Source organism: Canis lupus, chromosome 27 (assembly GCF_003254725.2).
Source record: "Canis lupus dingo isolate Sandy chromosome 27, ASM325472v2, whole genome shotgun sequence".
NCBI lineage: Eukaryota > Metazoa > Chordata > Mammalia > Carnivora > Canidae > Canis > Canis lupus.
The window spans coordinates 37,547,747-37,569,568 of NC_064269.1; the positions used below are offsets into that span (position 1 = coordinate 37,547,747).

General features: G+C 41.1%; 1 protein-coding gene and 1 long non-coding RNA gene across 10 annotated transcripts in view; both read right to left on the reverse strand.

Annotated features, from left to right (window-relative positions):
• Positions 1 to 21,822, reverse strand: part of SLC2A3 (solute carrier family 2 member 3) — a 108,739-nt gene that overhangs the window by 26,484 nt on the left and 60,433 nt on the right. The gene's annotated exons all lie outside the window — the stretch shown is intronic.
• LOC118352514 (uncharacterized) lies at positions 8,720 to 21,807 on the reverse strand. Its single transcript, XR_004809724.2, has 3 exons — positions 21,704 to 21,807; positions 11,753 to 12,402; positions 8,720 to 11,129 (listed from the first exon to the last, which is right to left on the reverse strand). It is a non-coding gene; the product is annotated as an uncharacterized LOC118352514 (long non-coding RNA).

The following is a 21,822-nucleotide window of genomic DNA, read 5'->3' on the forward strand; positions in this document are numbered from 1 at the left end:
CAAGATACAGTTCATATCTATTAGAATGGCCAAAATCTGGAACCTGACAATACCAAATGCTGATGAGGATGTGATGCAACAAGAAATCTCATACATTGCTAGTGGGATTGCAAAATAGTAGACACTTTGGAAGACAGTTTGGTGGTTTCTTACAAAACTCTACATTTACTTACCATACAATCCAGCAATCCTGCTACCTTGGTATTTGCTCAAAGGAGTTGGAAATTTATGTCTACACAAAAAACTTGCATACAGATGTTTACAGGTTTATTCATAATTGCCAAAATTTGGAAGTAACCAAGATATCCTTGAATGAGGGAATGTATAAACTAACTGTGGTACATTCAAACAATGGAATATTATTCACTGCTAAAAAGAAGTGAGCTATTGAGCTATGAAAAGACATGAAAAGGGATCCCTGGGTGGCGCAGCGGTTTGGCGCCTGCCTTTGGCCCAGGGCGTGATCCTGGAGACCCGGGATCGAATCCCACGTCGGGCTCCCGGTGCATGGAGCCTGCTTCTCCCTCTGCCTGTGTCTCTGCCTCTCTCTCTCTCTCTGTGTGACTATCATAAATAAATAAAAATTAAAAAAAAAATAATAAAAGTTTAAAAAAAAAAAAAAAAAAAAAAAAAAAAAAAAAAAAAAAAAGAAAAGACATGAAAGAAGGACTCCTGGGTGGCTCAGTGGTTGAGTGTCTGCCTTTGACTCAGGGCATGATCCTGGTGTCCTGGAATTGAGTCCTGCATAGGGCTTTCTGCATGGAGCCTGCTTCTCCCTCTGCCTCTCTCTCTGTCTCTCATGAATAAATAAATAAAATCTTTTATTTATTTTTTATTTTGTTTAAATAAAATCTTTAAAAAGAAAAAATAAATGACATGGAAGACCCTTAAATGCATATTACTAGATGACAGAAGCCAATCTGGAAAGACTACATACTATATAGTTTCAACTATGTGACATTCTGCAAAAGGCAAAACTATGAAGATAGTACAAAGATCACGGGTTGCCAGGGCCTGGAGTGGGGGAAGGAAGGAGAGGTAAATAGGTAGAGCACACAGGATTTTTAGGGCAATGAAACTATTCCATATGATGCTGAAATGATAGATATATGTCATTACATATTTGTCCAAATCTATAGAATGCACAAAGCCAAGAGCAAGTCCTAATGTAAAAGTATGGACTTTAGGTGATTATGATGTGTCATTGTACCTTCATCAGTTTTAACAAGTGTACCACTCTGGTGGGAGATGTTTATAATGGGGAAGGTTATGCATGTGTCAGGGCAAGAGGTATATGGGAAATCTCTGTACCTTCCTCTTAATTTAGCTGTGAACCAAAACCGCTCTAAAAAAATAAAATCTAAAAACAAAACAAAACAAATTAAAAGGATGACCGATTTCCTATACAATCTTATCTAATCTTAAAAGCAGAGGCTGTGCTCATTTAATTTTTGTCTCTTTCTCCAACATCATTTCCTTTTTTTTAAAGTTTATTTATTTATTTATTTATTTATTTATTTATTTATTTATTCATGAGAGACACAGAGAGAGAGAGAGAGAGAGCCAGAGACATAGGCATAGGGAGAAGCAGCCTCCACACAGGGCACCCGATGTGGGACTCAATCCCAGGACCCCGGGATCATGTCCTGAGCCAAAGGCAGATGCTCAACTGCTGAGCCACCCAGGCATCCTTCCAACATCATTTCCATCACCCTCTCAATATTTGGTATGGACATTTGATAAGTATTTTGGGGAAATTAAATAGTTTTTTCTGGAGGCAGTTCTCCATGGGAGAGAATGTATTAACTGGACTTAACTCTCCACTCTTATTGGGAAACCAGAATGCCAATTAAAATTTTATAATCTATCTCTTTTCAGTTTCACTAGCATAACTTGCCTTGTAAGCTCTGCCTAATCAGTCAACTAGGCTTGTTACTTGTTACCTCTTTAATGAAATCAAATTATTAACTTCTTTTTTCCCAAGATTAAAAAGCCCCACACATTTATTTATTTATTTTAGAGAAAGTGCAGTGGAGTGGGGGGAAGGGCAGAGGGAGAAAAGAGTCTTTTTTTTTTTTTTAAAGATTTTATTTATTTATTCATGAAAGACACACACACACAGAGAGGCAGAGACACAGGCAGAGGGAGAAGCAGGCTCCATGCAGGAAGCCCGATGTGGGACTCGATCCCCAGATTCTGGGAGCACGCCCTGAGCCAAAGGCACTCAACCACTGAGCCACCCAGGTGTCCCATGGGGCTAGATCTTACCATCCTGAGATCATGACCTGAGCTGAAACCAAGAGGTGGGGGCTCAACTGACAAGCCACCCAGGTGCTCCTCAAATTATTAATTTCTATTGAACAATTAATCAGTCGATAAAAATGTCCCATGAAAAGACAAGTGAACACCATACCTTTAAACTTTGAATGTATGCTTTTATTTGGTACTCATTTCCTTAAAAACTTCATGCTTTTTTTTTTTTAAGATTTTATTTATTTATTCAAGGGAGACACAGAGAGAGGCAGAAACACAAGGAGAGGGAGAAGCAGGCTTCCTGCGGGGAGCCCGATGTGGGACTTGATTCCAGGACCCCAGGACCATGACCCAAGCCAAAGGCAGATGCTCAACCACTGAGCCACCCAGGTGCCCCTATTTTTTTTAATCAAGTATTTTTTAATACCTGGCAGTGATTAAATGGATTTTATCATGCCATAACTTCATGTATATTATACTTATTGTTAATAATCAATAATATTTTTTTAAAATTTTATTTATTTATGATAGGCACACAGTGAGAGAGAGAGAGAGAGGCAGAGACACAGGCAGAGGGAGAAGCAGGCTCCATGCACCTGGAGCCCAACGTGGGATTCGATCCCGGGTCTCCAGGATCGCGCCCTGGGCCAAAGGCAGGCGCTAAACCGCTGCGCCACCCAGGGATCCCAATAATCAATAATATTGATAGAATATTCTCAATATGATATCTACATAGATAAGTAGATCATTATAGTTGACAAAGGAAGATCTGAAGAAAAAGGAAGAACCAGGTTACTGAGAGAAGGAAGTGAGTATCTATGTCACAATTCAAACTAAAAACTACCAACCACTACCTTATACAATAGCTGCCCACAAGTAGCCCCATGCTCTCCCCACCCCCATATGCCAACCTAATTCTGAAAAATAAGTAACACAGAAAAGAAATATTGGGGTTTATATTTATAGACAATCTGTAGTGTTTTTTTTTTTTTTTTTTTTTGTAGTGTTTTCTTAACTGGTCTTTCAGGATCAGAGAAGCAAGAGACACTCTTTCCTTGCAGAGCATCTTCGTGCTTCCCTGAAATGATCATCTACCACTAAAACTGAAGCTCCTTCTCTAACACCTCCCCTTCCTGATTACAGCTACCTTGGGTGGGACATAAATATCCTCCTCAATCATCATACACTGTTCTTAACATCCAGCAGAGTCTTGGCATTATTATGTTATCTACTTCCTCTTATCAATTGTAGGAAGAATAGGTAGGAGAGAGAGAATAATTATAGTTTAGTGTAATTGACTAAGCAGAGGATTGGAAGTCTCAACTTCAGTATTTTAGTTGGAGGCCATGATACTCAGCTCATGGAATTACTGGGAGAAATAAGATAATGAAAAAAAGAAAGAAAGAAAGAAAGGAAAGAAAGGAAAGAAAGGAAAGAAAGGAAAGAAAGAAAGAAAGAAAAAAGGAAAGAAAGCCAGCCTAATAAATTCCAAAGGTCTGGCAAATAAATTTGTTCATTTAATCAGTCAATTTACTACCCAATATATGCTCATAGTGATGCTCACAGTCCATACTCTGTAATATGGAAGGCATATGTGATGGATTTTTTTTTAAGATTTTATTTTTAAGTAATCTCTATACCCAACACAGGGCTTGAACTTTTCAACCCTAAGATCAAGAGCTGCATACTCTAAGAGTTGCATGTCCAAGTCCTGCTTAGACTTGCTAGCTTCTATAATTCTGTAAGCAAATTCTTTTTTAAAAAAGATTTTATTATTAAAAAAAATTAAAAAAAATAAAAAAGATTTTATTAATTTATTCATGAGAGACACACAGATAGAGAGGCAGAGACATAGGCAGAGGGAGAAGCAAGCTCCTTGCAAGGAGCCCAATGCAGGACTTGATCCCAGACCCTGGGATCACTCTTGAGCCAAAGGCAGATGCTCAACTGCTGAGCAAATTCCTTAAAACAAAAATCTTTCTCTACATACACACATCATATTGGTTCTGTTTCTCTGGAGAATCCTGACAAATTTTGGTACCAAGAAATCAGCTGCTGTTATAACAGATACCCCAAAATGTGAAAGTGCCTTTGGAACCAAGTAATGGGATAGTGTCTGGAAGAATTTTGAGGTACATGCTAGAAAAAGCCTAGATTACCTTGAAGAAATTGTTGTTAGGATTATGAATGTGAAAGGTGATTCTGGGGGTGCCTGGGTGTCTCAGTCAGTAAAGCATTTGCCTTCGGCTCAGGTCATGATCTTGGGGTCCTGGGATGGAGTCCCGCATCAGTCTCTCTGCTTAGCAGTGGAGTCTGCTTTTCCCTCTCCCTCTGCTCCTCCCCCTGCTTGTGCTCTCTTGCTCATTCACTCTCTCGAATAAATAAACTTTAAAATCTAAAAAAAAAAAAAAAAAAAGGTGATTCTGGTGAGGTCTCAACTGGAAACTGGAGGAAAGCTAATCCTCGTTGTAAAGTGATAGAACTTGGCGGAATTGTGTTCTAGTGTTTTGTGGAAAGTAGAACTTGTTTGCAATGAAATAGGATATTTAGCTGAGGAGATTTCTAAGCACAGTGTTAAAGATATGACTTGGTTTCTCCTTGCTGCTTGTAGTAACAAGGAGAGGAGTGAGATAAATTTTATTTTAAATATTTTATTTATTTATTCATGAGAGACACACAGAGAGAGGCAGAGACATAGGCAGAGGGAGAAGCATGTTGCCCGCAGGGAGCCCCATGTGGGACTTGATCCCAGGACTCTGGGATCACAACCTGAGCCAAAGGTGGACGCTCACCACTGAGACACCCCGGTGCCCCAGAAGCAAGATAAATGGAAAGAGGAATTGCCAAGCAAAAGGATCCAGAAGCTAAAGATTTGGAAAATTCTTAGCTTCTATCTATGTTACAAAAACAACACTGCTTGCTCTGGAGAGGACACCAAGGGTGTGACTAGAAAATAATTTCTTTTTTTTAAATTTTTATTTATTTATGATAGTCACACAGACAGAGAGAGAGAGAGAGGCAGAGACATAGGCAGAGGGAGAAGCAGTCTCCATGCACCGGGAGCCCGACGTGGGACTCGATCCCAGGTCTCCAGGATCACGCCCTGGGCCAAAGGCAGGTGCCAAACTGCTGCGCCACCCAGGGATCCCGTGGAAAATCATTTCATAAAGAAATCATGAGCACAACTCAGGGCTTTCATGAGACATCTTAGCAGGATCTAGGAATGGAAATGGCATGATGCCAGTAGACACACTATCAGCTTGGACTAAGGGCACAGAGAGAAGACAAAATGAAGGGAGACTAAGTCTACTAGGATTCTACAGGATGGGACAACAGAGCTATCAACATGTCCTATCTTTCAATAAAAGGTAACAATGTCACTGAAGTTGATTCAGAGATCAGGCCCAGAGAACAAGGACCTTGAAGGCAAGGCCATCTCCTTCTCAGTTTCACTGGGCCAGGCCAGCCATCCCCCCTCAACTGAAGGGACAATGCTGTGACCTCAGTGGAGCTTGAGGGCAGAGCACAGAGCCACTGAGGGTTATTTTGATACTTAAATCTAATGAAACAGATTTTTTTGGATTTGACACCAAAAGCATAGGCAAGAAAAGCAAAAATAGACAAGTAGAACTACATTAAACTTACAAACTTTTGTTCATCAAAGGACACAATCAACAAGGTGAAAAGACAACCTATGAAATGGAAGAAGATTTTGCAAATCATGCATCAGATAAGGGGTTAATATCCAGAATGTATAAAGAGCTCAACAACAAAATAACTCTGTTAGCTTGATTAAAAATGGGCAAAAGATTTGAACAGACATTGCTCCAAAGATGATATACAAGTTGGCCAACAAGCATATGAAAAGATGCTCAACATTGCTGATCATCAGAGAAATGAAAATCAAAGCTACAATGAGAAATCTCTTCACACCCATTACAATGCCCACTATCAAAAACAACAACAGAGAGTAACAAGCGGTGAGGCTAGGGAGAAACTGATACTCTCGTGTCCTGTTGGCAGGACTGTAAAGTAGAACAGTTGCCATGGACAACAACAATTCCTCAAAAAATTAAAAATAGAACAACCCAATGATCCAGGAATCTCCCTTCTAGGTGTATATCCAAAAGAACTGAAAGCAAGATCTTAGACAGAAATATTTGCCCACTCATGTAGCACACCTAGTACTAGTCACAATAGCCAAAGGTGGATACAGTCCAGGTGGCCATCAAGAGATGAGTAGATAAATATCCAAGGGAATATTATTCAGTCTTAAGAAGAAGGAAATCTTGTCACATCTTACAACATAGGTTGTCTTTGAGGCCATTATGCTAAGTGAAATAAGCCAGTCATAAAAAGATAAATACTAAAAAAAAAAAAAAGATAAATACTATATGATTCCACTTATAGCAGGGATCTAAAGCAGTCACATTCATAGAGACAGTAGGTTAGTAATCTGGAGCTGGAGGGAAGGAGAAAAGGGGAGTTGTTCTTTAATGGGTATAAAGTTTCAGTTTTGCAAGATGAGAAGGTTCTGGATATCTGTTTCATAACAATGTAAATATACTTAATACTACTAAACTGTACACTTAAAAATAGTTAAGATGGTACTAAAATTTTTTTTTAAATTTATTCATAAATTACACAGAGAGAGAGGCAGAGACATCGGCAGAGGGAAAAGCAGGCTCTCTACAGGGAGCCCAATGCAGGACTCAATCCCAGGAACCCGGGATCATGCCCTGAGCCAAAGGCAGATGCTCAACTACTGAGCCACCCAAGCATCCCAAGATGGTACATTTTATTTTATGTGCTTCTAACTGCAATAAGAGATGAAAGAAAGAAGAAGAAAGAAAGAAAGAAAGAAAGAAAGAAAGAAAGAAAGAAAGAAAGAAAGAAGGAAGGAAGGAAGGAAGGAAGGAAGGAAGGAAGGAAGGAAGGAAGGAAGGAAGGAAGAAAGGAAAGAAAGAAAGAAAGAAAGAAAGAAAGAAAGAAAGAAAGAAAGAAAGAAAGAAAGAAAGAGACAAACTAATGAAATTTACTTTGCTACATTTTAGACTTGTTTGGTACTTGTCATCCCTTTCTTTTTTCCAATTTCTCCCTTTTGGAAAGAGAAGGTCTTATGCCTACCCTGCTGTTGTATTTTGCAAACACATAACTTGTTTGGTTTCACAGGTTCATATCTGGAGAGAAATTCTGCCTTAGGATGAATGTATTTATGTTTCTAAAAAAGTAGGGATCCCTGGGTGGCTCAGCAGTTTGGTGTCTGCCTTTGGCCCAGGGCGCGATCCTGGAGTCCCCGGATCCAGTCCCACGTTGGGCTCCTGGCATGGAGCCTGCTTCTCCCTCTGCCTGTGTCTCTGCCTCTCTCTCACTCTGTGTCTATCATAAAATAAATAAATCTTTTTTTTTTTTTTTTTTTTTTAAGTACTTGCTGTTGAATGAAAAAGATGCTGGAGGAGAGCAAGAGTGGAAACATAGAGATCCATTAGCAAGCTGTGGGGCCAGATGAGAACTGATGAGGACCTGAAGTTGGTAGGACTTGAAAGAGGACAGTAGTAGTGGTGGTGGAAGCAGTATGTTGTTGGATTTGAAAGATATTTTCCAGATAGAACCAACGGGGCGGGGCGGGGGGGAGGGGAGCTGAGTGGCTCATTTGGCTAAGTGTCTGACTTCTGCTCAGGTCATGATTTCAGGGTCCTGGAATTGAGCCCCATATTGGGCTCTGCACTCAGTGGGGAGTCAGCTTGTCCCTCTACCTCTCAATCCCGCTCATGCTCTCTCTCTTTTTCTCTCTCTTTCTCAGTAAGTAAATAAAATCTTAAAAAAAAAAAAAAAAAAAAAGAACCAATAGGGTTAACAGTCTACAGGCTGGGTGTGAGAGAAGAAAAAAAAGGAGTAAAAAATGATCTTCAGGGTTTTGGCCTGAGCAACTGGAGAACTGGGGTTGCCATTGATTCAATCAGGAAAGGAGAGAGAGATACAGGTTCAAGGAGTCAAATCAAGAGTTTTATTTTAGACATGTGAAGTCCGATACAATAAACCTAACAATAGGACACTCTTCTCTTTTATCCTTAGATTCTAGGATTATAAAGACACAAAAGATATGGTTTCTGTCTTTAGTTTTCCATAGAAGGGGCTAGAGAGAAAACATATAAACCAGTGTTTTGGGTTTTTATTATTGTTATTATTTTTATTTATTTTTAAAGTTTTTTTTTAAATTTTTATTTATTTATGATAGTCACAGAGAGAGAGAGAGAGAGAGAGAGAGAGGCAGAGACATAGGCAGAGGGAGAAGCAGGCTCCATGCACCGGGAGCCCGACGTGGGATTCGATCCCGGGTCTCCAGGATTGCGCCCTGGGCCAAAGGCAGGCGCTAAACCGCTGCACCACCCAGGGATCCCTATTTATTTTTATTTTATTTTTTAAAAGATTTTTTATTTATTCATAGAGACTCAGAGACAGAAAGAGGCAGAGACACAGGCAGAGGGAGAAGCAGGCACCATGCAGAGAGCCTGACATGGGACTCGATCCAGGGTCTCCAGGATCACGCCCTAGGCTGCAGGTGGCACTAAACCGCTGCGCCACCGGGGCTGCCCTATTTTATTTTTTAAAAGATTTTATTTATTTTTTCATGAGAGACAGAGAGAGGCAGCGACATAGGCAGAGAGAGAAGCAGGGTCCTCTCAGGGAGTCTGATTTGGGACTTGGTCCCGGGACTCCAGGATCATGCCCTGAGCCAAAGGGAGACGCTCAACTGCTGAGCCATCCAGGGATCCCTTATTAATGTTATTATTAACAGACTTTATTTTTGGGAGAGCAATTTTAAATTTACAGATAAGCAGATCAGAAAGTACATAGAATTCCCATATACCATCTCAATTTTCCTATTACTGACATTTTGCATTAGTATAGTACATTTGTACAACTGGTGAACCTACATTGACACATCAGAGTCACCCAAAGTCCATACTTTATATGAAGGTTCACTAGTGGTCTTGTAAATTTTACGGGTCTGGACAAATGTATAATGAATGACATGTATCCATCTTTACAGTATCATAATGAATAATTTCACTGTCCTAAAAAAAACCTCTGTGCTCTGCCTATTCATCCCTCCTCTCCTCGACACTCCAACCCCTGGCAACCAGTATTTTTACTGTTTCCATAGTTTTGCTTTTAGCAGAATGCCATATATAGGCACACCTCGGTGATACTGCAGGTTCAGTTCTAGACTACTGCAATAAAGCAAATATCAAAATAAATCAAGTCGAATGAATTTTTTTTATTTCCTAGTGCAGATAAAGTTATGTGTACAATATATTAAATATTCAATAGGGGTGTCTGGGTAGCTCAGTTGGTTGAGTGTTAGACTCTGGATTTCAGCTCAGGTCATGATTTCAGGGTCATGGGATCAAATCCCATGTAGGGCTCTGTGCTCAGTGGGAAGTCTACTTGAGATTCTCTCCCTCGTTCTCTCCCATTGCCCCTCTGCCCACCTGCACTCTTTCTCTAAAATAAATAAATCTTTAAATGTGCAATAACACTATTTCTTTTTTTTTTTATGATCTTATTTATTTTTCATGAGAGACACAGAGAGAGAGAGAGAGGCAAAGATATAGGTAGAGGGAGAAGCAGGCTCCTCGCAGGGGCCTGATACAGGACTCGATCCCAGAACTCCAGGATCAGACCTTGAGCTGAAGGCAGTTGCTCAACTGCTGAGCCACCCAGGTGTCCTGCGATAACACTATGTCTAAAAAACAATGTAGATACCTAATTTAAACCTATTGCTTAAAAATGCTAACCATTGTCTGAGCTTCCAGCACATGGTAATCTTTTTGCTTGTAGAGGGTCTTGCCTTGATGTTGATGGCTGATGACTGATTCGGATGGTGGTTGCTAAAGACTGGGGTGGTTGTGGCAATTTCTCTTTCTTTAAAAGACTTTATTTGAGAGAGAGAGACAGAGACAGAGATATCAACAGAGATAGTGAGAGAAAGCAGGAACAGGCAAGAAGAGAAGTAGACTCCCTGCTGAGCAGGGAGCACCATGTGCAGCTCAATCCCAGTACCTGAGCCAAAGGCCGAGGCTAATCTGACTGAGTCACCCAGGCGCCCCACTTTCTTCCTTTTTTTTTTTTTTTTTAAGTAAGCTCTAAGCCCAACATGGGGCTTGAACTCAAGATCCCAGATCAAGAGTCACATGTTCCACCAACTGTGCCAGTCAGGTGCCACATGGCAATTTCTTAAACTAAGAAAATAGTGAAGTCTAACGCCCATTGATTGACACTTCCACTCATAAATGATTTCTCTTGGGATGCCTGGGTGGCTCAGTGGTTGAGCATCTGCCTTCAGCTCAGGGTGTGATCCTGGGGTCCTGGGATCGAGTCCCACATCAGGTTCCCTTCGAGGAGCCTGCTTTTCCCTCTGCCATGTCTCTGCCTCTATGTGTCTCTCATGAATGAATAAATAAAATCTTTTTTAAAAAAACAAATGATTTCTCTGTAGTGTGTGATGCTGTTTGATAGCATTTTACTCATAGTAGAACTTTTTTCTTTTTTTTAAGATTTTATTCATTTATTCATGAGAGACACAGAGAGAGAGGCAGAAACACAGGCAGAGGGAGAAGCAGGCTCCCTATGGAGAGTCCGATGCACCCTGAGCCCAAGGGAGATGCTCAACCACTGAGTCAAGTGTCCCTCACAGAACTTCAGAAATGCAGTCAATCTTCTCAAACCCTGCTGCTGCTTTATCAGCTAAGATTATGTAATATTCTAAGTCCTTTGTTGTCATTTCAACAATCTTCGCAACATCTTCAACAGGAGTAGATTACATCTTACTTTTTTTGCTCATCCATGAGAAGCAACTAAAGTGGTGACTCCTAAAAAAAAAAATAATAAATAAAAAAAATAAAATGGTGACTCCTTGGGGTACCTGGGTGGCTCAGTCAATTAAACATGTGTCTTCAGTTCAGGTCATGATCCCAGGGTCCTGGGATTGAGCTTGGGCATGGGGCTCCCTGCTGGGCAGGGAGCCTGCTTCTCCCTCTCTGGCTCCCCCTGCTTGTGCTCTCTCTCCCTCTGTGTCAAATAAATATATAAAATCTTTAGGGGGATCCCTGGATGGCTCAGTGATTTGGTGCCTGCCTTAGGCCCAGGGCATGACCCTGGAGACCCGGGTAAAAGTCCCGCATCAGGATCCCTGCATGGAGCCTGCTTCTCCCTCTGCCTGTGTCTCTGCCTCTCTCTCTGTGTCTCTCATGAATAAATAAATAAAATCTTAAAAAAAATACATAAAATCTTTAGGGCCCTAGGATTTTCAGAATGGTGAATGAGCATTGGCTTTCACCAGTTGGATTACCCCTTACAAGAGTCAACCTGTCTCTGAAACTAGGCTCTGACTTATCTCTAGCTATGAAAGTCATAGATGGCATCTTTTTTCAATAGAAGGCTGTCTGTCTACATTGAAAACGTTTAGTGTGGCCACCTTTATTAATGATCTTACCTAGATCTTCTGGATAGCTTGCTGCAGCTTCTACATCAGCACTGCTGTTTCACCTTGCACTTTCATGTTATGGAGATGGCTTCTTTCCTTGAACCCCATGAACCAACCTCTGCTAACTTCAAACTTATGCAGCTTCCTCACCTCTCTCAGCCTCCCTAGAATTAAAGAGACTTAGGGCCTTGCTCTGGATTAGGCTTTGGCTCAAGGGAATGTTGTGGCTGGTTTGATCGGCTATCTAGGCCACTAAAACCTTTTCCATATCAGCAATGAGGCTGCTTCACTTTCTTATCATTTCTGTGTTCACTGGAATTACACTTTCATTTCCTTCAAGAACTTTTCTTTATACTCATAATTTGGCTAACTGGTGCAAGAGACCTGGCTTTCAGACTAGCTTGGTTTTCAACATGCCTTTCTGGCTAAACGTATGCTTTTCTTGCTTTCAATTTAAAGTGACGAACATGACTCTTCCTTTCACTTGAACGTTTAGAGGCTATTGTGGGTTATTAAGTGACCTAATTTCATACTGATGTGTCTTCTGGAAAAGGAAGATCTGTGCAGAGGGCAAGCGGAATGAATGGCTAGCTGGTACAGCAGTCAGAACACACACATTTATCAAGTTTGCCATCTGGTATAGGTGTGGTTTCTGGCACCTGAAAATAATAATGATAATAACATCAGGGGCGCCTGGGTGCCTTAGTTGGTTAAGTTTTGGACTCTTGATTTTGGCTCAGGTCATGATCTCAGGGTCATGAGATCTAGCCCTGTGTCGGGCTCTGCACTGGGTGTGGAGTCTACTTAAGATTCTCTCTCCCTCTTCCTCCGCCCCTCCTCAGCTCCACTTGTGCATTCTCTCTCTCTCTGAAAGAAGAAGAAGAAGAAGAAGAAGAAGAAGAAGAAGGAGAAGGAGGAGGAGGAGGAGGAGGAGGAGGAGGAGGAGGAGGAGGAGGAGGAGGAGGAGGAGGAGGAGGAGGAACAGCAAAAGATCACTGATCACAGATCACCGTAACAAATGTAACATCAGTGAATAAGTTTGAAATATTGTGAGAATTACCAAAATGTGACAGAGACACCAAGTGAGCAAATGGCAGTTGGAAAAATTAACTTGATCAACCCACAATTGCTACAATTAAAAAAAAAATGCAGTGTTTGTAAAGAGCAATGAGTGAAGCTCAATAAACTGAAGCATGCCTGTAGTTAGAATCATACAGTATGTAGCCTTTCCAGATTGGCTTTTTTCACTTTGTAATATGCATTTAAATTTCCTCTATGTCTTTTTGTGGCTTGATAGTACATTTCTTTTTCTTTTTAGTAGCTCATTTCTTTTTAGCACTGTATAATATTTCATTGGACATACCACATCTTGTTATCTATTTATCTCCTGAGGGACATCTTGGTTGCTTCCAAGTTTGGGCAACGGTTGAATGAATAAAGCGGTTATAAACATTCATGCACAGGTTTGTGTGTAGATGTAGATTTTCAGTTCATTTGGGTAAATAACAAGTGTGAGTGCTGGATCATAAACAGGTATTTTAAATGTCAACTTCTATATAATTGTTGATAGACAACAGACTTTTGCTTGCAAGAAGCAAAGAGCTTTCTTTCAGTTCCTTAAGCTCTAAAGCCATAAATGTCCTTCATTCTCTTTGTGGCTACTTGTCTGACACTATCACCAGGATACCCCTGCTTGGCTCATTTACAGGAAGACAGCTACTGAATACTGATAAATGAACTGACTCATATCCACCCTTTCAAAAAACCATAAGCAAGTGCCAATCTGTGGATGATGTAAGGAGCAATGATTCTACTATTCAATACAATGTTTCATAATTACAAGTTTGTGTTCTTTTAGCAGTGCATTTCCCCAGGTTAGGTGACCCTTCCAACCAGTATGGGCCAAATCCTTTGAAAAAAAATCCATCAAGTTCTCTAGGAAAAGGGACACCTGGGTGGCTCTGTGGTTGAGTGTCTGTCTTCAGCTCAGGTCATGATCCTGGAATCCTGGGATCGAGTCCTGCAGCAGGCTCCCTTCCTCTCTCTGTTTTTGAGGCATCTCTGTCTGTCATGAATAAATAAAATCTTAAAAAAAAAAAGTTCTCTAGGAAGAAAAAGGCTGTTGAGGCTCTGGGGTGGTGTTTATTAATATGGAGTTCTAAAATGGACTAGACAGTACACAAATGTCAAAGTCAATGAAAATATTGTATTTCAGTGTACTAATCTGAGAGGGCAGGGGAACCATAAGCTCTTATCAGAGTCTCAGAAAGGAGTACAAGACCCAGAAAATAGCAAAAGGAGCTGCCAAACCTTGGGTGTGGTAGGAAGAGGGAGGAGAAGAATCTGACCTCTCCTGGGTCATCAGTGGAATTACAGCATGGAAACTGCAGGCATTGTCTGCTTTCAAGTTTGTTCTCCACTCACTCTCAGAGATGGTCTGAGCTTCAGGTGGAATCACAAACAACAAACTCTTTTCAAGCCAGAGGCTCTAATTCCCTCCTAGCAAGGGGGAGGTTAAGAGGAAGCAGTCACAGTGCCATTTATTATTAGAGGACTTTAGTGAAAAGTACAGTGGAACTCCGTAACACGACATAGTTGGAGGAGACTAGAAATCATCACCTTAACTCATCCAAACAGCCACTGTGGTATTTTAGCTTTTGCCTTTAGCAACTCAAACAGGAAGAGATGTGAAACGGTGCAGGCAAAGCTCTCTGGAGCCAAACAGAACTGTGTATTCTCTTATTAAAACTGTCCATACTACATGCACTCAACAAATTTTATCCACTGTCTATTATGTGCTGCTATACAGTGTTCTAGCCACTGTATTTACAATAATTTTATGTCTCCTATATCTGCTTTATTTACAAGTGCCATGTAATCTTTCTGTGCAGTGAAAAATATGCTTCCCTAATTTACACATCTTTTTTTTTTTTTTTTTTTACAAATAGAGACCACTGGCCTTGTTTTCAGCCTCAAACTGAATCAGGAAGTTACTGGGATATTTGGATGAAGCGGGCCCAGAAACCCAAAAATCTTCTCTCGGCGGGGCTATCCCCGTAGGTTAGGCCCGCCTGCCTACGTTTTTTTCAGGAGGCTACGTCAGCGTCAGCGTCAGCGAGTGCAGACGTGCTTTGTAGACCGTCTGCAAATCCAAGTGACTAGCTCCAACACTCAAGGCTAACCAAAGGTTCTTGTCTCATTTTTACTTTTCTGTTTCTCCCCTCCTCCCCTGGAAATTATTTTCATGCTGATGCTACCCAGGGATGCTGGCAGTATCTGTATCTCCCTCTCTGTCCTTTTTCCTCACTCATCCTTTTTGGTTTTTCCCTATTTGACATGAATCTGTACAGTCTCATGGATGTGTGTAACACCCTGAGTTCTTGAATGGTTGGATGCAGATTTACTGAATGAATGTGTTCCTATTTAGAGTGTGTGGAATGAATGTTGACATTGTTAGTCTGTCCGTCTGTTTGAGTGTTCACATGTGGGAGAGTTACCCCGATTAAAATCACAATCTAAATTAAAAAATAAATAAATAAATAAAATAAAAATTTAAAATATCAGGTTCCAGGTGGACTTTTTACTTTTTAATCCAATTTAATTCCAATTACATGTAAATGGTTAAAGATAATTGGAAATAAACAAGTTTACACACATTTTTACAAAATTAAAGACCTAGTCCATTAAATCTCATACTTCTGACTTGCGGCCCTTTAAAGGCTTTGGGGTCTTCTTTTTTTTTTTTTTTTTTAGGCTTTGGGGTCTTAACTTGATATTCTCTGGCTTTCTCCCTCTTAGTACTATAAATAAACAACAACAGATAAACACACTGAGGGCAAGAGCAAAGAAAGACAAATGGCAAAAAAAAAAAGACAAATGGCCTGGAAAATCCTCGATGGGATATATAGGTCTGTTTAATTCATTTATTCATTCATATAGTATTACTATGTTGCCAGGCCCAGTTTTAGATATTGGGGATACTGTAATGAAGGTGGTAAGAAAACTCCATTCTCTGCTTGCATGGAGGTTAAATTCAAGTGTACTGGGGTTATGCACACATTTTACTTTTTATTTCTATGTTTTAAAATATTATTTTATTTATTTTTAAAAATATTTTATTTATTTATTCATGACAGATACAGAGAGAGAGAGAGAGAGCAAGGCAGAGACACAGGCAGAGGGAGAAGCAGACTCCATGCAGGGAGTCCGACTTGGGACTCAATCCCAGGACCCCAGGATCACGCCCTGGGCTGAAGGCAGATGCCCAACTGCTGAGCCACCAGGGCTGCCCTAAAGATTTTATTTTTAAGTACTCTTTACACCCAATGTAGGGCTCAGACCTACAACCCCAAGATCAAAAGTCACCTGCTCCACCTACTGAGCGAGCAGGCATCCCTAAAAAATTTTTAAAAGCAAGCATAGCTAAGACCATGGATTCTGTAGCCAGACGTCCTGGGTTTGATTCCTAGCCCTGCTTGCTACTTACATTGCGTGATCTTGGGAAAGTCATTTAGCTTCACTATGCTTCTATTTCCTCATATGTAAAATGAAAGTAGTAAGAGTCTACTTCTTTTTTTTTTTTTTTAATTTTTATTTATTTATGATAGTCACAGAGAGAGAGAGAGAAAGAGAGGCAGAGACATAGGCAGAGGGAGAAGCAAGCTCCAAGCACCGGGAGCCCGATGTGGGATTTGATCCCGGGTCTCCAGGATCGCGCCCTGGGCCAAAGGCAGGCGCTAAACCGCTGCACCACCCAGGGATCCCCAAGAGTCTACTTCTTAAGATTTGTTACGAGGATTAAATCATTAATATGTGTAAAGCACTTATAACAGTGCCAAGTATATATTGTCATATAAGTGTCTAAAAAGAAAAGACAAAAGAAACAGACATATCGGGATCCCTGGATGGCGCAGCGGTTTGGCGCCTGCCTTTGGCCCAGGGCGCAATCCTGGAGACCCGGGATCGAATCCCACGTCGGGCTCCCGGTGCATGGAGCCTGCTTCTCCCTCTGCCTGTGTCTCTGCCTCTCTCTCTGTATGACTATCATAAATAAATAAAAAAAAAAATTAAAAAAAAGACATATCTACCTAATTTCACAATTGAATATATATGCTCAGAGATAAATTACTGCAGGTCATGGATTAAAGTCTAGATCCACGGGGTGCTTGGGTGACTGAGTTGGTTAAGCAGCTGACTTTGGTTCAGGTCATGATCTCAGCGTCTTGGCATCTAGTCCAGCATCGAGCCCCTCATCCAGCTCAGGTTCCCCAAGATCTCCACTCAGCAGGGAGTCTGCTTGTCCTCTGCACCCCCTTCTCTCTCAAATAAATACTATTTACTTTTTAAGGTGTTTATTTATTTGAGAGAGAGAGCATGCACGTAAACATGAGCAGGAGGGAGGGGAGGAGCAGAGGGAGAGGGAAAAGTAGATTCCCTGCAGAGCAGGGAGCTTGCCTTTTGACTTTTGATGTAGAGCTCCATCCCAGGACCCTGAGATCATGACCTGAGCTGAAGGCAGACACTTAACCGACTGAGGGACCCAGGTGCCCCAATAAAATCTTTTTTGTTTTTTTAAGATTTTATTTATTCATGAGAAACACACACACACACACAGAAAGAGAGAGAGAGAGAGAGAGGCAGAGACACAGGCTCCATGCAGGGAGCCTGACGTGGGACTTGATCCTGGGTCTCTAGGATCATGCCCTGGGCCGAAGTGGTGCTAAACCACTGAGCCACCCAAGCTGCCCTAAAATCTTTTTTTTTTTTAAGAGTCTAGATCCTCATTCTTTTTAAGAACCTAAAGATTTTCCAAAGATGCTCCAGCTGCATGTGAGAAACTCAAATATTCTTCTCTATAGTAACCGAAGATGTATTTGTTAAGTGCCAGGTTCTTATCCTGTTACCTCATTTACAATTCATGACAGGAGTTTAAATTTAGTATTACTTTCCTGATTTCCCATGAGAAATCTATAGGTAATTTGCTTAAGGACCACAGTTTAGGGGAGAACTAGTTGTCTGAATGTACTTCTATGCTGTATTGCTGTGTATTAGGAGAAAGTCAATGTATGTTTAGAAAAAAAAGTATCTGGAATAGGCAGTATTTTCCCATCCTCACTCCCCACCTCTTTCCTCCTAGAAATGGAGCATGGTTTTGCTCCCTTCTCAAGACACTGGTCATAAACAGGAAGCATGGCTGGTGTGCAATAAATCTGGAAGCTGATGATATGTGGCTGTTCAAGAACTGTAGGAAAAGGGAGCCATCCTCCCCTACTACTGCAGTAAAGATCCTTATTCTTAGGCTATGGCAAGAAGATCCTCATAGGTGGAGGTGAGATGAGGAGAGCAAGGAAGGAGGCTATGTGAGGGAAAGAAAGCTCTTGCTCCTTATTAGTGTTGTCTCTGCCAATAAAAAGCACCAAAGGGGAAAAAGGTGGTACTTCAGGAATAATGGATTTAGAGAGGCTGTTTTTGTACCACCCATAAAGTAAGAATAGTTGTCTAAATAGTTAAAAACAAATTTAAAAGAATAGTATCTCGTGACTTGTAAAAATTATGAAATTCAAGGGCGCCTGACTGGCTCAGTCAGTGGAGGATGTGATTCTTGATCTCAGGGTCATGACTTCAAACCCCATGTTGGGCACAGAGATTACTTTAAAACAATTATATGAGATTCAAATTGCAGTGTCCATAAGTAAAGTTTTGCTGGTATACGGCCACACTCATTCTTTTATATATTGTCAGTGGCTGCTTTTGCACTACATCAGAATTGAATACTTACAACAAGAGACTACAGGGCCCTACCAAGCCTAAAATATTTAGTATATGACCTTTTAAGTAAAATTTGCCAACTCGTGAGTTAGACAATAGATGAATCAAAAGAAATAGGTTCATAAACTTGTGAGAATCCATAGTCAGCGTTCTACAGGTCCAAGTCAGAGAAAGGAATGCAATGGGCTATGCAGTTGGGTTAAAGAGTAAGAGGAAAGTGGAATACATTTGGGTGGGATACAGACCTCGTGAGTAGTAAAAATCTCTGAGGATTTCTTGTTAAGGAATGCAAAAAAAAAAAAAAAAAAAAAAAAAAAAAAAAAAGAGTAGGCCTATGAAGAAGATGTAAGAGGCAGAAACTTGAAAAATGGAAATTTATTCGCTGAATTTCTCTCCCTCCATGTAACAGGGAATGGGAGGAACACTGACTAGTGTTGAGAGTGTCCTCTCAAATTAGTTCCCTAGGTTCACTGCGGGCTGATAGGTTCACCTGGTTCTTTTTACTTATCTAGAAACACAGTGTATATAATAACACCTAAGTCTCTGGTGGCCATTTTGAACATAGTGACCTCCCAACATAGGGTACATTGGACCTCCAAATAATTAGGAATAGGAAAACTAAACTGGATTAGAAAAGTGACTAATGGATGGATTGGTGCCTGGGTGGCTCAGCTGGTTAGACATCTGCATTCGGGTCAGGTCATGATCCCATGGTGATGGGATTGAGCCCCTTGTTGGGCTCCTTGCTCAGTGGGGAGTCTGCTTCTGTCTCTCCTTCTGCCTTCTCCTCCTGCTTATGCTCTGTCTCTCTCTCAGATAAATAAATACAAATCTAAATAAATAAATACATACATAAATAAAACTTTTCTTGGCTTAAAAGAATCCACACTATCCTGGTTATATTCTTGCCAGGGATCTCCTCAACTGCCTGCCAATACTCCCTTTTTCAGTGAAGTGCATGTTACAAAAGCTGGCAATGGACACTGGAGCCAAAATGTTACACCCATTGCCCATTTTCCTAAGGAAGTGATGGGTGAGAAATTGAGTGTGGAGAACAGTAAAAGAATAAGGACCTTAGTGGAATTTGGTCTCTGAATAAATCATTATAAATGAATACATAATTAGAGATCATTGATCATTAATTTGTTGATTCCACACTTCCTGGTTTCTGTCACTGCTAGATGCTGAGTCAAATTTTTAAATATATGACAGGAGCCTGTTATTTAAAAAAGTCTATAATAAGGGACGCCTGGGTGGCTCAGTGGTTAAGCGTCTGCCTTCAGCTCAGGGTCTGATCCTGGGGTCCCGGGATAGAGTCCCACATTGGGCTCCCTGCATGGAGCCTGCTTCTCCCTCTTGCCTATGTCTTGCCTCTCTCCCTCTCTCTCTCTCTCTGTCTCTCATGAATAAATAAATAAAATCTTTTTAAAAAGTCTATAATAATTTTTTGAAACCCTGCATAATTCTGTAATATAAATGACTGTTCTAACTCATTTCTCTACAAGTTCAGATTTTAATGTGGCACAGAGTAGAACATAACTGAATTTTCTAATGACTAACTTTCTGCAATATGACAGACATTGCTTCGAAGACACATATACCATATACTGGATATGTCTACCCAAAGTTGTAAAAAGTTGACACTAAGTGGCACAAAGGGCTACTACCAAGTACATAACTAAGATATAATACATAAATAGAAGGTCATGATATATAAATCACCTCATTTTTAGAGCATAGTGCTTTTTTCTTTTCCACAGTACAAGAAGAGAAAGAAAGACACCAACAGAGGAGTTTACACCTCAACAGTAAGGGAACTGAGGCAGGAAAAGGGGAGTCCTTGATTTAGACTTTTCCCCCTTTCCTGGTGTCGACTTATTCACCTGTCAGGCACCCTCTTCTGTCATGGCAAGCAGTGTGCAAAAAACTCCCATTTGCCTGTGTAAGGAAGGAAAAATTCTTCCTTTCTCCTTCAAGGTCTTCCAGCTGGGTGGCACCTGGGCGGCTCAGTGGTTGAGCATCTGCCTCTGGGTCAGTTCATGAACCCGGGGTCCTGGAGTCCCACATCAGGCTCCCCACAGGGAGCCTGCTTCTCCCTCTGCCTGTGTCTCTGCCTCTTGGTCTCTCATGAATAAGTAAATAAAATATTTTTAAAAAAGGCCTCCGGCTGGACTAAAAATTAAATTTATGTGACCTAGATTAACAGAAGCAAAAATAATTAAAAATCACCCCAAAGTTTTATTATGTGCACAGAGAGGCCCAATAATGAAATTCAGAATTAAAGAAATAACCAAGATAGGCAGTTTTTATACTGTTTAGACAAAGAGACAATAAATCTGAGGAATTGACAGGACAAAGAAAACTTAACTTTAAGAGCTTTGATTAGTAAGGAATTCTAAACAGAATTTGGGGTAGTAAATTAGTACAAAGTAACAAAGGTGGTTTCCATAGCTTTCTGGGCTCTGAATTCCCTCTCTCTGATGATAAGAATGTCTCCTCACCTGGTTACAAGAAGGCTACCTTTCACAGTGGAGATTTATTTCCTGCTTGCAGGGGAACAGAGGAATGTCTGAGTGTCCTTCTTGGATAGGCTGTCTCTTAAATAACTATTTTTTTTTTAAGGTTTATTTACTTATTTTAGAGCGAGAGCATGAACAAATGAGCAAGGGGAGGGGTACAGGGAGAGACCAGCAGAGAAGGAGACTCCCTGCTGGGTGGAGCCCAGTTTTTTTAGGGGGGCTCAATCCCAGGATTCTGAGATCACCATTTGAGCTGAAACCAAGAGTTGGCGGTGGCTATGGCACCCAGGTGCCGCTCTTAAGTAACTTTTGCTTAAAATAATCAGTATCCCAAAGTGGTACATTTGGCCCCTACACCTGCAACTTGCTTTTCCTCCATTTCTCCAAACAAATTTATGCGCTTCTTTGACACCTCCGTCCTTAACTGCTCTTCCACTCCCAATCTGGCCACTTCTTTCTCAGCAGGCTGATGAGTTCAAAATCATTGGTTTTCTCTGTCTGTCCCCCTACCAGCTCGGTCCACCGCTTCCTCTGCTTTCTCCCTCCTTCCCACACGCATTCTGCTACCCGGTTTCCACGTCCCTTCTTTCCCCAGCCTTGCGCTCCGCGCCCCTTTCCACTTTCATTCTTTTCACTGCACCCTCCTTGGCCAAAACGGGCCCCAAAGCAGTACCGAGGCAAAGAGCACGTGCAGGTGGCTGCCGGGATTCCCGGGTCCGGGGCGGGACAGGATGCCTGTGCGCCGGGGGCGCCGTGCCAGCCCGCACGTCGCTGGCAGTGACGGGAAGATGA